Raw genomic sequence first — 12,570 nt, forward strand, 5'->3', positions numbered from 1 at the left:
GTGCCAAAACCACTGGTCAATGGTTTACTGACCATGGTATTACTGTGCTCAATTGGCCTGCCAACTCTCCTGAGCTGAACCCCATAGAGAATCTGTGGGATATTGTGAAGAGAAAGTTGAGAGACGCGAGACCCAACACTCTGGATGAGCTTAAGGCCGCTATCGAAGCCTCCTGGGCCTCCAGAACACCTCAGCAGCGCCACAGGCTGATCGCCTCCATGCCACGCCGCAGTGAAGCAGTCATTTCTGCAAAAGGATTCCCCACCAAGTATTGAGTGCATAACTGAACATAATTATTTGAAGGTTGACTTTTTTGTATTAAAAACACTTTTCTTTTATTGGTCGGATGAAAAATGCAATTTTTTTTAGATGAGCTGTATGCCAAAATCATCAGTATTAAAACAATAAAAGACCTGAAATATTTCAGTTGGTCTGCAATGAATCTAAAATACATGAAAGTTTAATTTTTATCACTACATTATGGAAAATAATGAACTTTATCACAATATGCTAATTGTTTGAGAAGGACCTGTACATATACATACTTTTATTTAACTAACCAACTGGTTTACACACACACGCACGCACGCACACACACGCACACACACACATTAGCTTTATTCCTATTACCAAGATGAATATATATATATATATAATATTAACATTATGATATGAATTATTATTATATGAATTATTGAATCATTCATTAAAAAATAAATGTTTTTATAGAAATTTTATTTAAATGTTGAAATATATTTTTATTAATTAACAATAAATATTTATTCTTAATATATAATATTAATTCTTATATTAATTAAAATAATAAAGAAATTTATTTTTATGTATTTTAAAATAAAATTAATTATTTTAAAAATAATTTAAATCTTTATTATTATATTCATAAAAATATATGTTTGAAAACCAGTTGATTAGTTTAATAAAACTATTGGAAATCATCTCAGTAATGGAACTAAAGCTGAATAAAAATACAAATATACATAATAAATGCCAAAATTAAGCTTGAAAAATTTAGGCAACTAACTGAAATAAGGTTAAGATTAAGTATAAAATTGCACACAAAAAAAATTAAAGCTAAATAGAAATGTAAAAACGTATAAATATAGAACTAATAAAAATGGCAAATGCAATAAATAATAGACTAAAACTTAAAAATGTTCTTCACAGACGCTTGGTCTTAACACTGACCTTTCCTTAAATATAAGTTGTTCTGTGCTCAAAGGCCGTGTAACATTAAAATCTGCCCGGGGTGTTTAGGAAACTCCCAGGAATGCAAAAAAGCTGTAAAATATTCCCTGTGACAGAAAAAAGGAACATCATGAATCATGAAGGTCTCGTCAGGGCTTCCACATTACATGAAGAACATCGGCGGTGCTGTCGGAGCAGAGCGTGATTAAAGGAGCCGACACGGGTCAGGTGAGTACTACTGTTCATTTGGACATCAAAGCGTTTGAGTGTCATATTTGCATCTGTAAAAGTAGAAACAGATGCTATTTACAAGAATGCATTAGGAAGATTTGCTCCATTTTACACTGTAAAAAATATTTAAAAATAAGTTACCTGGTTGCCTTAAAATGTTGAGTTCATTTAAATTAAACATTTGAGTTTTTTGAGAATCGACAACATTTATTCAAATATTATTAAAAGATGTTGTGAGCATATTGGGTAATTGTGTGTGTTTTATTTGTGATGACGCAGCCAAATTGTGCTATTTTCATGATTTATCACATTTTTTATGTGGTTCAGATACAAAAATATTTTGAGTTTCTATTTATTAAACAAATTTCCTTCATTTTATCAACTTAATTTTTTTATTTCAATAAACTCAAAATTTTAAAGCAACCAGGTTACTTACTTTTTAAAGTTAAACCAACAATATTTTTTACAGTGTAGACTATAATTAACTTTACAACTACATGTCAAGGAGCAGTCATTAGAGTTTTAGTGGACTGTCTGCTGTCGCCTGTGGTGGAAATCAAGTTTTTAATGTTGTTGTCTATGTGATGTTTTTAATAAGCTTTGAGGCTAATCGTGCATATTCATAAGTCGACACCATTGCTTCTCCTTGAAACTGAACCAAAGACAGTCTCAAAAACACGGATTGAAATCGCCGGTGTATCATTAGCTGTATCATTAGCTATGTCTGCTGTGGGCGGGGCTTCAGCATATCATTAGCTATTTCTGCTGGGGGCGGGGCTTTAGCATATCATCAGCTATGACTGCTGTGGGCGGGGCTTTAACATATCATTAGCTATGACTGCTGTGGGCGGGGCTTTAGTATATCATTAGCTATGACTGCTGTGGGCGGGGCTTTAGCATATCATTAGCTATGACTGCTGTGGGCGGGGCTTTAGCATATCATTAGCTATGTCTGCTGTGGGCGGGGCTTTAGCATATCATTAGCTATGTCTGCTGTGGGCGGGGCTTCAGCATATCATTAGCTATTTCTGCTGGGGGCGGGGCTTTAGCATACCATCAGCTATGACTGCTGTGGGCGGGGCTTTAACATATCATTAGCTATGTCTGCTGTGGGCGGGGCTTTTGCATATCATTAGCTATGTCTGCTGTGGGCGGGGCTTTAACATATCATTAGCTATGTCTGCTGTGGGCGGGGCTTTAACATATCATTAGCTATGTCTGCTGTGGGCGGGGCTTTAACATATCATTAGCTATGTCTGCTGTGGGCGGGGCTTTAACATATCATTTGCTATGTCTGCTGTGGGCGGGGCTTTAACATATCATTAGCTATGTCTGCTGTGGGCGGGGCTTCAGCATATCATTAGCTATTTCTGCTGGGGGCGGGGCTTTAGCATATCATCAGCTATGACTGCTGTGGCCGGGGCTTTAACATATCATTAGCTATGTCTGCTGTGGGCGGGGCTTTTGCATATCATTAGCTATGTCTGCTGTGGGCGGGGCTTTAACATATCATTAGCTATGTCTGCTGTGGGCGGGGCTTTAACATATCATTAGCTATGTCTGCTGTGGGCGGGGCTTTAACATATCATTTGCTATGTCTGCTGTGGGCGGGGCTTTAACATATCATTAGCTATGTCTACTGTGGGCGGGGCTTCAGCATATCATTAGCTATTTCTGCTGGGGGCGGGGCTTTAGCATATCATCAGCTATGACTGCTGTGGGCGGGGCTTTAACATATCATTAGCTATGTCTGCTGTGGGCGGGGCTTTTGCATATCATTAGCTATGACTGCTGTGGGCGGGGCTTTAACATATCATTAGCTATGACTGCTGTGGGCGGGGCTTTAACATATCATTAGCTATGACTGCTGTGGGCGGGGCTTTAGCATATCATTAGCTATGACTGCTGTGGGCGGGGCTTTAGCATATCATTAGCTATGACTGCTGTGGGCGGGGCTTCAGCATAAAGGACTCTCAAGAGAAGCAGGTTATCCCGCTATATTTTTCGATTGATATGAAAAATCAGGTACATTTAGCAATATAGAGGGTGAATTATCATATTAACAATGATATTAATTACTGTTTTGTTTCTGGCATTGTAGAGAGCGATACATAAAACGCATTACCAATCTGATACTAGCCTGTGCGAGTGAGGGGAGGCGGGCTCATTTGCATATGCATGATTCCTTGCATACTAAATAAAGCAATGGTTTCGAGTTACATTTAAGCTAGTTGAAGGCATAAAGAATTTAGTTTTCACAGGATGAAAACATTTAAATATGTAATTTTGGTGATTAAAGATGAGTTTTAAGGGATAAAAAGATTGACTACGGGGGACTTTAAGTCTTAAATTGCCAAAAACTTAATTTTGTTATACGGTAGGAGGCGCTATTACACATCTTCTTAAAGAGTGCTCCTGATCAAAACACATGCAAGGAAGAAGCAGAAACAAGCGATATCATATGCATATGTAAAATAACGCGATCATCAGCATATAAATCAAAACTGCTAAAATAAAAATGTTGACCCAGGACGAGCGATAGGACTGTGAAACTTTAGGGTGTTAATGGACTCAATCTACATCTGTGTTTGATCGATGTATAGTCTTTGACAAAAACATGATTTTCTCAGCTTTTTGCTCAAAATAGTGTTTTTTAATGAAACTTACCAACACTCAAATGCTGATAAAAAAAACTATGCATGTAACACTTTATTTTACACTGTCCTTGTTACACATGTCATAGTAATAACAGTAAATTATACATATTACATGCAACTAACCCTCAACCAAATGCTAACTCTAAAGTAAGTGCATGTAGTTACTAAATATTACTCAGTACTTAATAATTACACCGTAACAATGACACAGTAAAATAAAGTGTAACCCAATGCATGAAGCTAGAATAAAATGGGTTTCCTGTTTTTAAAAGCAGAGGCTTGGTTCTTTCTTTTGATATATTGCATATTAAAATATTCAAAAACGCTGCGAGGAAAGAGTTAAAGAGATTGTTCACCTTAACTTTTTTTATTCTGTCATCATTTCAAAATCAAACCTTCTTCTTTTTTGTGTTTTGCAGAAGAAAGAGACATAAAGGTTTAGAGCGGACTTTGAAAATGTACATTTTCGAGTGAAATTTTCCGCTTTAATGTGGATGATGCCAATTCAGATCCAGTCCGTTTCCCGTTTTCACCAAACAAATTAATCTTTCAGCAACCACATCTATGATGTCTGTATCATCCTGCACTGTTTTGGATTATATATGTTTTATTGATTGCCATAAATGCTTCATATATATATATCCTGTGAGGGTATTTGTTGGGTAGCCTCATAAGTAAATATTCGTCCATAATCTTTTGATTTAAAGTCCACAGCACAGATGGAGAATAAGACGCATTTGTAGGTAATGAGCGGTCATTAGAGCGTGTCTACAGGACCTTCCCCATCTGCCACATGTTCTCGGACAGCCTCCGTTTGTTTGGACACACCGTCGCCGTCATTCATAAAACCGCAAGATTACTCCACGCCCAGCCATAGCCGAGGAAATGAGGTATAAAATAAAAACAATCAGGATTATAGTGGCTCCAACCTTTTACTGTGTCTCTCGGTTGAATTTTCCTTTTTTTTTTGTTAAGTGAAGTTTGTCAAAGGCTTTTTAAAATTCTGCTCTATTATAACTTTACATATTATTATTTACAGTAAGGTCCCATTAGCTGACTAACAATAATGAGCAATATGTTACAGTATTTATTCATTTTTTGTTTATGTTAATTAATAAAATGTTTAGTTTGTTAGCTCACATCCATTGTATATTAATATAGTTACAACAGATACGTTTGATTTTAATAATGTAGTAAATATTGAAATTAACATCAACTAAGATGTTACTAAGAAATGCTGAAGTTGCAAGTTCATTTAGTACTAAATAATATTAACATTTTAAAAAAAAATCTGGGTAAAAAACAACCCAATGTTGGGTCAAATATGAACTAACCCAGCAATTGGGTTGTCTTAAGCAAATATTTAAACCAATCCCAGGGTTAAAACAACCCAACATTGGGTTAAAACAACCCAGCATTTTCAGAGTGTACCTTAATGTAAAGTGTTACCAATTGTTGTTATTATATATTTTATATTTATATCTGTTATTTGATGGCTGCTTGTTGGCAGTTTGGAACCTGGTTGTGCTCTAAAAAATGCTGGGTTAAAAACAACCCAAGTTGGGTTGAAAATGGACAAACCCAGCAATTGGGTTGTTTTAACCCAGCAGTTGGGTTAAATGTTTGCTTAAAACAACCCATTCACTGGGTTAAAACAACCTAATTGCAGTGTGTGCTCTTTGATACCAATCTTTCATTTGAGGGCCATGTTTCTAGCATCTGTAAAACTGCATTCTATCATCTTATCAATATATCTAAATTACGGCACTCAGTGCAAAATGCCGAACTGTTAGTTCATGCGTTTATGACTTAAAGGCTAGATTACGGCACTCTAAAAAAATTCTGGGCTAAAAACACCCCAAGTTGGGTTGAAAATTGGGTTGTTTTAACCCAGTGAATGGGTTGCTTTAACCCGGCAGGTTAATTTCTGGGTTTGTCCATGTTCTACCCAACTTGTGTTGTTTTTAACCCAATCAGCATTTTTTAGAGTGTGTAATGCTCTACTGGGTGGTTGCCCTGCTCGCTTAATAAACAAACTCCAGCTGGTCCAAAATGCAGCAGCTCGAGTTCTTCCTAGAACCAGGAAGTATGATCATATTAGTCCAGTTCTGTCAACACTGCACTGGCTCCCTTTTAAACATTGCATACATTTTAAAATCTTGCTTGTTACTTACAAAGCACTGAATGGTTTAGCTCCCCAGTACTTAAGCGAGCTCTTAACACATTATACTCCATCACGTCTATTGTGGTCTCAAAACTCTGGCCAGTTGATAATACCTAGAATATCTAAATCAACTGCAGGCGGTCGATCCTTTTCCCATTTAGCTCCTAAACTCTGGAACAGCATTGTTCGGGAAGCCGACACACTCTGTCAGTTTAAATCTAGACTAAAAACACATCTCTTTACTATATCATAGACAGAACATGATCAATTTTTTATTGTTCAAAGCAGTTAAATGATTGTTAGGTCAGCCTTAAAATGTGTAATATTTAATATATACCTTAAAATAAAGTGTTTATACAATACAGATTGTTTAAAGCAGCTTTACTGTAATGAGCAATGATGCAAACAGAACTCAATTCTGCTGTGAGGACAATAGTGTCCTTGTTCAGTGTTGATTCAGTTCAATGACTGTGTAAAGTTCATCAATTATGAAATTCAGCTCTAAAGCAGGGATGTCATAATCCATTTGACATATTATCAGATCTGTATTGGCGTTTTAATAATAATAATAATAATAATTGGCTTTTATCGTCTCTAATTCAGCATATGTCTGTTTACCTCATACGAGAAACACTTACTATTAAACACGTTAGACGCTTTATTTCCACTTTTCTAATATTTTCTACATTTTTATTGAAAATAAATGCCTTTCTGATCTGATATGTGATGGGAAAAGGGAGTAGAGCGAGTGTGGTAAAAGGCAGATTCGAACCTCTGATAGATTTGCGTCAAAACTTGAAGCCATGCGTCTCTTACCGCTACACTATACGCTGTAAAAAGTCTCTAAAAATAGGGCATAATGTAATGTACGGTATAAATATGAAGGAATTTTCCATATTGTTTTTTTTTTGGTATCATTCATGGTATCAAAGGTGTTTCACTGTATTTTGAATTACACATTGCATTAGTTTGTGTTTTAAGGGTTAACGGAAATTTTTTGTAAAATTACTGGATTATATACTGGTAGAAAATGACCAGTACATTTTCCGTTTTTATTTTATAGAGTGTAGCCACGGTTAATAACTCAGTGATTTCTGTAATTTTGTCTGGCCCAATCAATCGTTTAGTAAACGGCGGTATATTAGTATTTAATGTAAATGGCATCTAACGTTACTACAGTAAGAAAAATTCTGAGAGAGAGGACCCACCCACTTTTTATTTGCTTCCGACGCCCATGGTTTAATGACTGTGTAAAGTTCATCAATTATGAAATATCATCCATTTGAAATATGATCAGATCTGTATTGTTTTAAGGCGTTTTTATAGGCAAGATTTCAAATCATAAAGCGTCGAACTCACTCATGCACTGTAAAACAATATTGTTGGTTTAACTTGAAAAAGTAAATAACCTGGTTGCCTTAAAAATATGAGTTTATTGAAATAAAAAATTGAGTTGATGCAATGAAGGAAATTGGTTTAATAAATAGAAACTCAAATTATTATTGTATCTGAACCACATAAAAATGTGCTAAATCATAAAAATAGCACAATTTAGCTTCACTGCGTCATCACAAATAAAACACACAATTACCCAATATGCTTACAACATCTTTAAATAATATTTGAATAAATATTGTAGATTAAAAAAAAAAGTTCATTGTATTAACTAAAATGTTTAATTTCAATGAACTAAAAATTTTTAGGCAACTTATTTTTAAAATATTTTTTAGAGTGTGTGTCACGCCGGACGCGGCGATGGAATGGCGAGAGGTCAAAGCGTTTGTCTCTGGCTCTCTCTCATCTCGTATGCAAACACAAACGGAGGCTTTGAAGCTGTCCTGGAGCAAACCCTAAAGGAAATGAAGTTATCCTTTCTTTCTCATCTCCAGACTCCCGCTGCTTTCTCATCCCCCTCCCTCTCTTCTCCGAGGAAAATGATGGCGCGTGATTTCGCCACCGGCTTAGTTTCGAGTCTGTAACCTAGTGTCCACTTTAGGGTGCACCAGCTTGCGATAAGCCCATTAGACAGGCACATTTAGTCATATTGACTCCGGCCAGCAGAGAGAAAGCAGCGGAGAGGAGATGCAAACACAGGATTAGGCCCGTGACTGATCCCTAAATGAGTTTGGTTAAAGACTGAAAATTCATTTTGGAAGGGTTAAGAGCCGCTCCATTTGCCAGGTCATCAGCATTCAGTGCTAGAGAACGACTGTTTATCAGCAGCGTGTGAATGACACAGTGGCCTTCGGGGGGGTCACACATATGTTATACACACTCTAAAAAATGTTGGGTTGTTTTAACCCAATGTTGGGTCAAATTTGGACCAACCCAGCAATTGGGCTGTTTTAAGCCAGCGATTGGGTTGTTTTAATCCTGCGGTTGGGTTAAATATTTGCTTAAGACAACCCAATCGCTGGGTTAAAACAACTTAATTGCTGAGTTAGTCCATATTTGACCCAACATTTGGTTGTTTTTACCCAGAATTTTTTTAGAGTGCACTATTATAGTCATGAATGCATGTATGAGTGTTAACTCAGAACACATTTGTTTAATCAGTATTATCAGTCATGAAAATGTTAACTTGACATAACACAGTCAAAATGTTAACTCACTACCAATAATCTGTTTCATCTCTAACTGCCCACCATCCATCTGTAATTATTAATGTTTGTTTACCTGTTTATCATATTCTATTGTAAACTGCAATCACTCATTACTTGGACTGGGCAAATGTCCACTGTCCGTCTATGTATAAACTGCTTGTTATTTACTGTTATTGTGAAGCGTCCTTGAGCTTGGAAAAGGCACTATATAAATTAAACATATTATTATTAGTAGTAGTAGTAGTATATGTATATAATGTAAATGCATTTTAAAGTTCGTCCATGCAATAAATGCTTGATCTATCACTGACACAAGACTGGCCCTTCCCGGGTTACATTAGTGATTTATTTATGCATGGTGCGCTTCCTTAAAAACACACTGGAGAGGAAATAAATCATAATAACCTAATCATTTCCCTTTAAGTATTGAGAATTTACTAGGAATTTTTTTTTACTTGTCTTTTAAAAAAAATGAAAAATAAATAGAATAAATAAAAAATAATAGGTTTCATTTATAGTGATTAATTTATTATAATAATAATAACAATAATAGATTTTATTTATAATGCACTTTTCATTCTGAAGAATCTCAAAGTGCAATATGGATGGTGCACTTCCTGACAAAACAGTAAAATAAATAAATCGTGTGTGTGTGTGTGTGTGTGTGTGTGTGTGTGTGTGTGTGTGTGTGTGTGTGTGTGTGTGTGTGTGTGTGTGTGTGTGTGTATGTGTGTGTGTGTGTTTGCTGTTGAAAGTGAAGTAGCAGTTTTATTTTTATTAAGAAAAAAAACAATGTTTGTGTATGTGTTGTGTGTATATATATATATATATATATATATATATATATATATATATATATATATATATATATATATATATATATATATATATATATATAACATATTAAAGTGTTTAATCGTCGTAAAAGGTAAAAAAAACAACAACAAAAATACAATTCATAGCCTAAACAAATAAATAAAAAATAGGTTTTATTAATAGTGACTCATTTGTTCATGGTGCACTTCTTTAAAAAGCAAACATAAAATAAATGTAAAAGTTGCATTATTTTTATGTTAATTATTAGTTACCTATTTCTTATTCTTTATATCTTAAAAATTTTGGGGGGAAAACGAATGTGTGTGTGTGTGTGTGTGTGTGTGTGTGTGTGTGTGTGTGTGTGTGTGTGTGTGTGTGTGTGTGTGTGTGTGTGTGTGTGTGTGTGTGTGTGTGTGTGTGTGTGTGTGCATGTGTGTGCATGTGTGTGCGTGTGTGCCTTTGTGCGTGTGTGTGTGTGTGTGTGTGTGTGTGTGTGTGTGTGTGTGTGTGTGTGTGTCTGTTGGAAAATTAATGTAAAAAAGCATATTTTAAATTTTTTATATTTTTATATATAAATTATATATTAAAAAACTAAAATTATATGTGTGTAGGTAAAATAGCATATTTATTGTTATTTTGATATATATAAAATGTTTCCTGTTCTGTCCCGGCATAGCAACCAGCAGAGCCCAGTTCAATATCAAAACATTACCTATTAATAGCGCGCGTCACCGCTCAATGAGTCTGTTAGCGTGTGTACATGCCGTGCTCATAGTAAATGTGTCCGACTGGAGGAAATGCTCGGTCGACTGCAGGGTTTCAGCAACAGCTGCACAATATTCGGCTCGTTCACATCATAAGGACATAAAAGATTTGGTAATCATTACAAGCAATTAGTGCGGTGCTCCCCCATATGACCGAGCTCCAGTGATGTGTCGCACAACGATTGGCTGAGTCTCAAAAACACTCGTCAAGGTCAAGACAAGGCTTCCCTACAGCCCATGGAAAGTATTTGGACTCGCTCAAAGTAGTCGAACATCAACAAAAAGCATCTGTTCTACAGGGAGACCAACCATGTGCTCAGCTATGACTGCTCAAATTTAAAGACAATATGGGAAAAGGACATTGGGGATGTAATCGGGGAAATGCTGGGTAAAAACCAACCCAAGTTGGGTTGAAAATGGACAAACCTGCAGCAATTGGGTTGTTTTAAACCAGCGGTTGGGTTAAATATTTGCTTAAAATAAATGAATCGCTGTGTTAAAACTTCCCAATCAGTGGGTTAAAACAATCCAACCTCTGGGTTAAAACAAAGAAATCACTGGGTTAAAACCACCCAATCTCTGGGTTAAAACAACTCAATCGCTGGGTTAAAACATCCCAATCACTGGGTTAAAACCACCCAATCTCTGGGTTAAAACAACTCAATCGCTAGGTTAAAACATCCCAATCACTGGGTTAAAACCACCCAATCTCTGGGTTAAAACAACTCAATCGCTGGGTTAAAACATCCCAATCACTGGGTTAAAACCACCCAATCTCTGGGTTAAAACAACTCAATCGCTAGGTTAAAACATCCCAATCGCTGGGTTAAAACATTCTAATCGCTGGGTTAAAACAAATCAATCGCTTGGTTAAAGCATTCCAATTGCTGGGTTAAAACAACCCAATCTCTGGGTTAAAACAACTGAATCGCTGGGTTAAAACAACTCAATCAATGGGTTAAAGCACATCAAATGCTGGGTTAAAACAAATTAATCGCTGGCTTAAAACAAATCAATCGCTGGGATAAAACGAATCAATCGCTGGGTTAAAACATCCCAATCGCTGGGTTAAAACGAATCAATCGCTGGGTTAAAAAATCCCAATCGCCGGGTTAAAACAAATCAATCGCTTGGTTAAAACAACCCAATCACTGGGTTAAAACAGATCAATCGCTTGGTTAAAACATCCCAATCGCTTGGTTAAAGCATTCCAATCACTGGGTTAAAACAAATCAATCACTGGGTTAAAACAAATCAATCACTGGGTTAAAACAAATCAATCACTGGGTTAAAACAAATCAATTGCTGGGTTAAAACATCCCAATCGCTGGGTTAAAACAAATCAATCGCTTGGTTAAAACAACCCAATCACTGGGTTAAAACATCCCAATCACTGGGTTAAAACAAATCAATCGCTTGGTTAAAACATCCCAATCACTGGGTTAAAACAAATTAATCACTGGGTTAAAACATCCCAATCACTTGGTTAAAACAAATCAATCACTGGGTTAAAACAAATCAATCGCTGGGTTAAAACATCCCAATCACTGGGTTAAAACAAAACAATCACTGGGTTAAAACAAATCAATCACTGGGTTAAAACAAATCAATCGCTGGGTTAAAACATCCCAATCGCTGGGTTAAAACAAATAAATCGCTGGGTTAAAACATCCCAATCACTGGGTTAAAAAAAATCAATCGCTGGGTTAAAACATCCCAATCGCTGGGTTAAAACAAATCAATCGCTGGGTTAAAACATCCCAATCGCTGGGTTAAAACAAATCAATCACTGGGTTAAAACAAATCAATCGCTGGGTTAAAACAAATTAATCACTGGGTTAAAACAAATCAATCACTGGGTTAAAACAAATCAATCGCTGGGTTAAAACATCCCAATCACTGGGTTAAAACAAATCAATCACTGGGTTAAAACAAATCAATCGCTGGGTTAAAACAAATCAATCGCTGGGTTAAAACATCCCAATCGCTGGGTTAAAACAAATCAATCGCTGGGTTAAAACATCCCAATCACTGGGTTAAAACAAATCAATCGCTGGGTTAAAACATCCCAATCGCTGGGTTAAAACAAATCAATCGCTTGGTTAAAACATCCCAATCACTGGGTTAAA

At 36.0% G+C, this 12,570-nt stretch overlaps 1 protein-coding gene across 2 annotated transcripts in view; it reads right to left on the reverse strand.

The window, feature by feature from the left end:
- LOC137094628 (SAM pointed domain-containing Ets transcription factor) overlaps positions 1-12,570 on the reverse strand; it is a 37,505-nt gene that overhangs the window by 17,594 nt on the left and 7,341 nt on the right. The window contains exons 1-2 of one of the 2 annotated variants that reach the window (XM_067460478.1): positions 10,390-10,524; positions 1,207-1,313 (exon numbers count right to left, since the gene is read on the reverse strand). The exons of the other annotated variant lie outside the window; for it this stretch is intronic. The gene's annotated coding sequence lies outside the window, so the exon portion shown is untranslated. Of the gene's footprint in view, positions 1-1,206; positions 1,314-10,389; positions 10,525-12,570 lie in introns of those variants that run through there. 2 annotated transcript variants of the gene reach the window in all.

Source organism: Pseudorasbora parva, chromosome 12 (assembly GCF_024679245.1).
Source record: "Pseudorasbora parva isolate DD20220531a chromosome 12, ASM2467924v1, whole genome shotgun sequence".
Classification (NCBI taxonomy): Eukaryota; Metazoa; Chordata; class Actinopteri; order Cypriniformes; family Gobionidae; genus Pseudorasbora; species Pseudorasbora parva.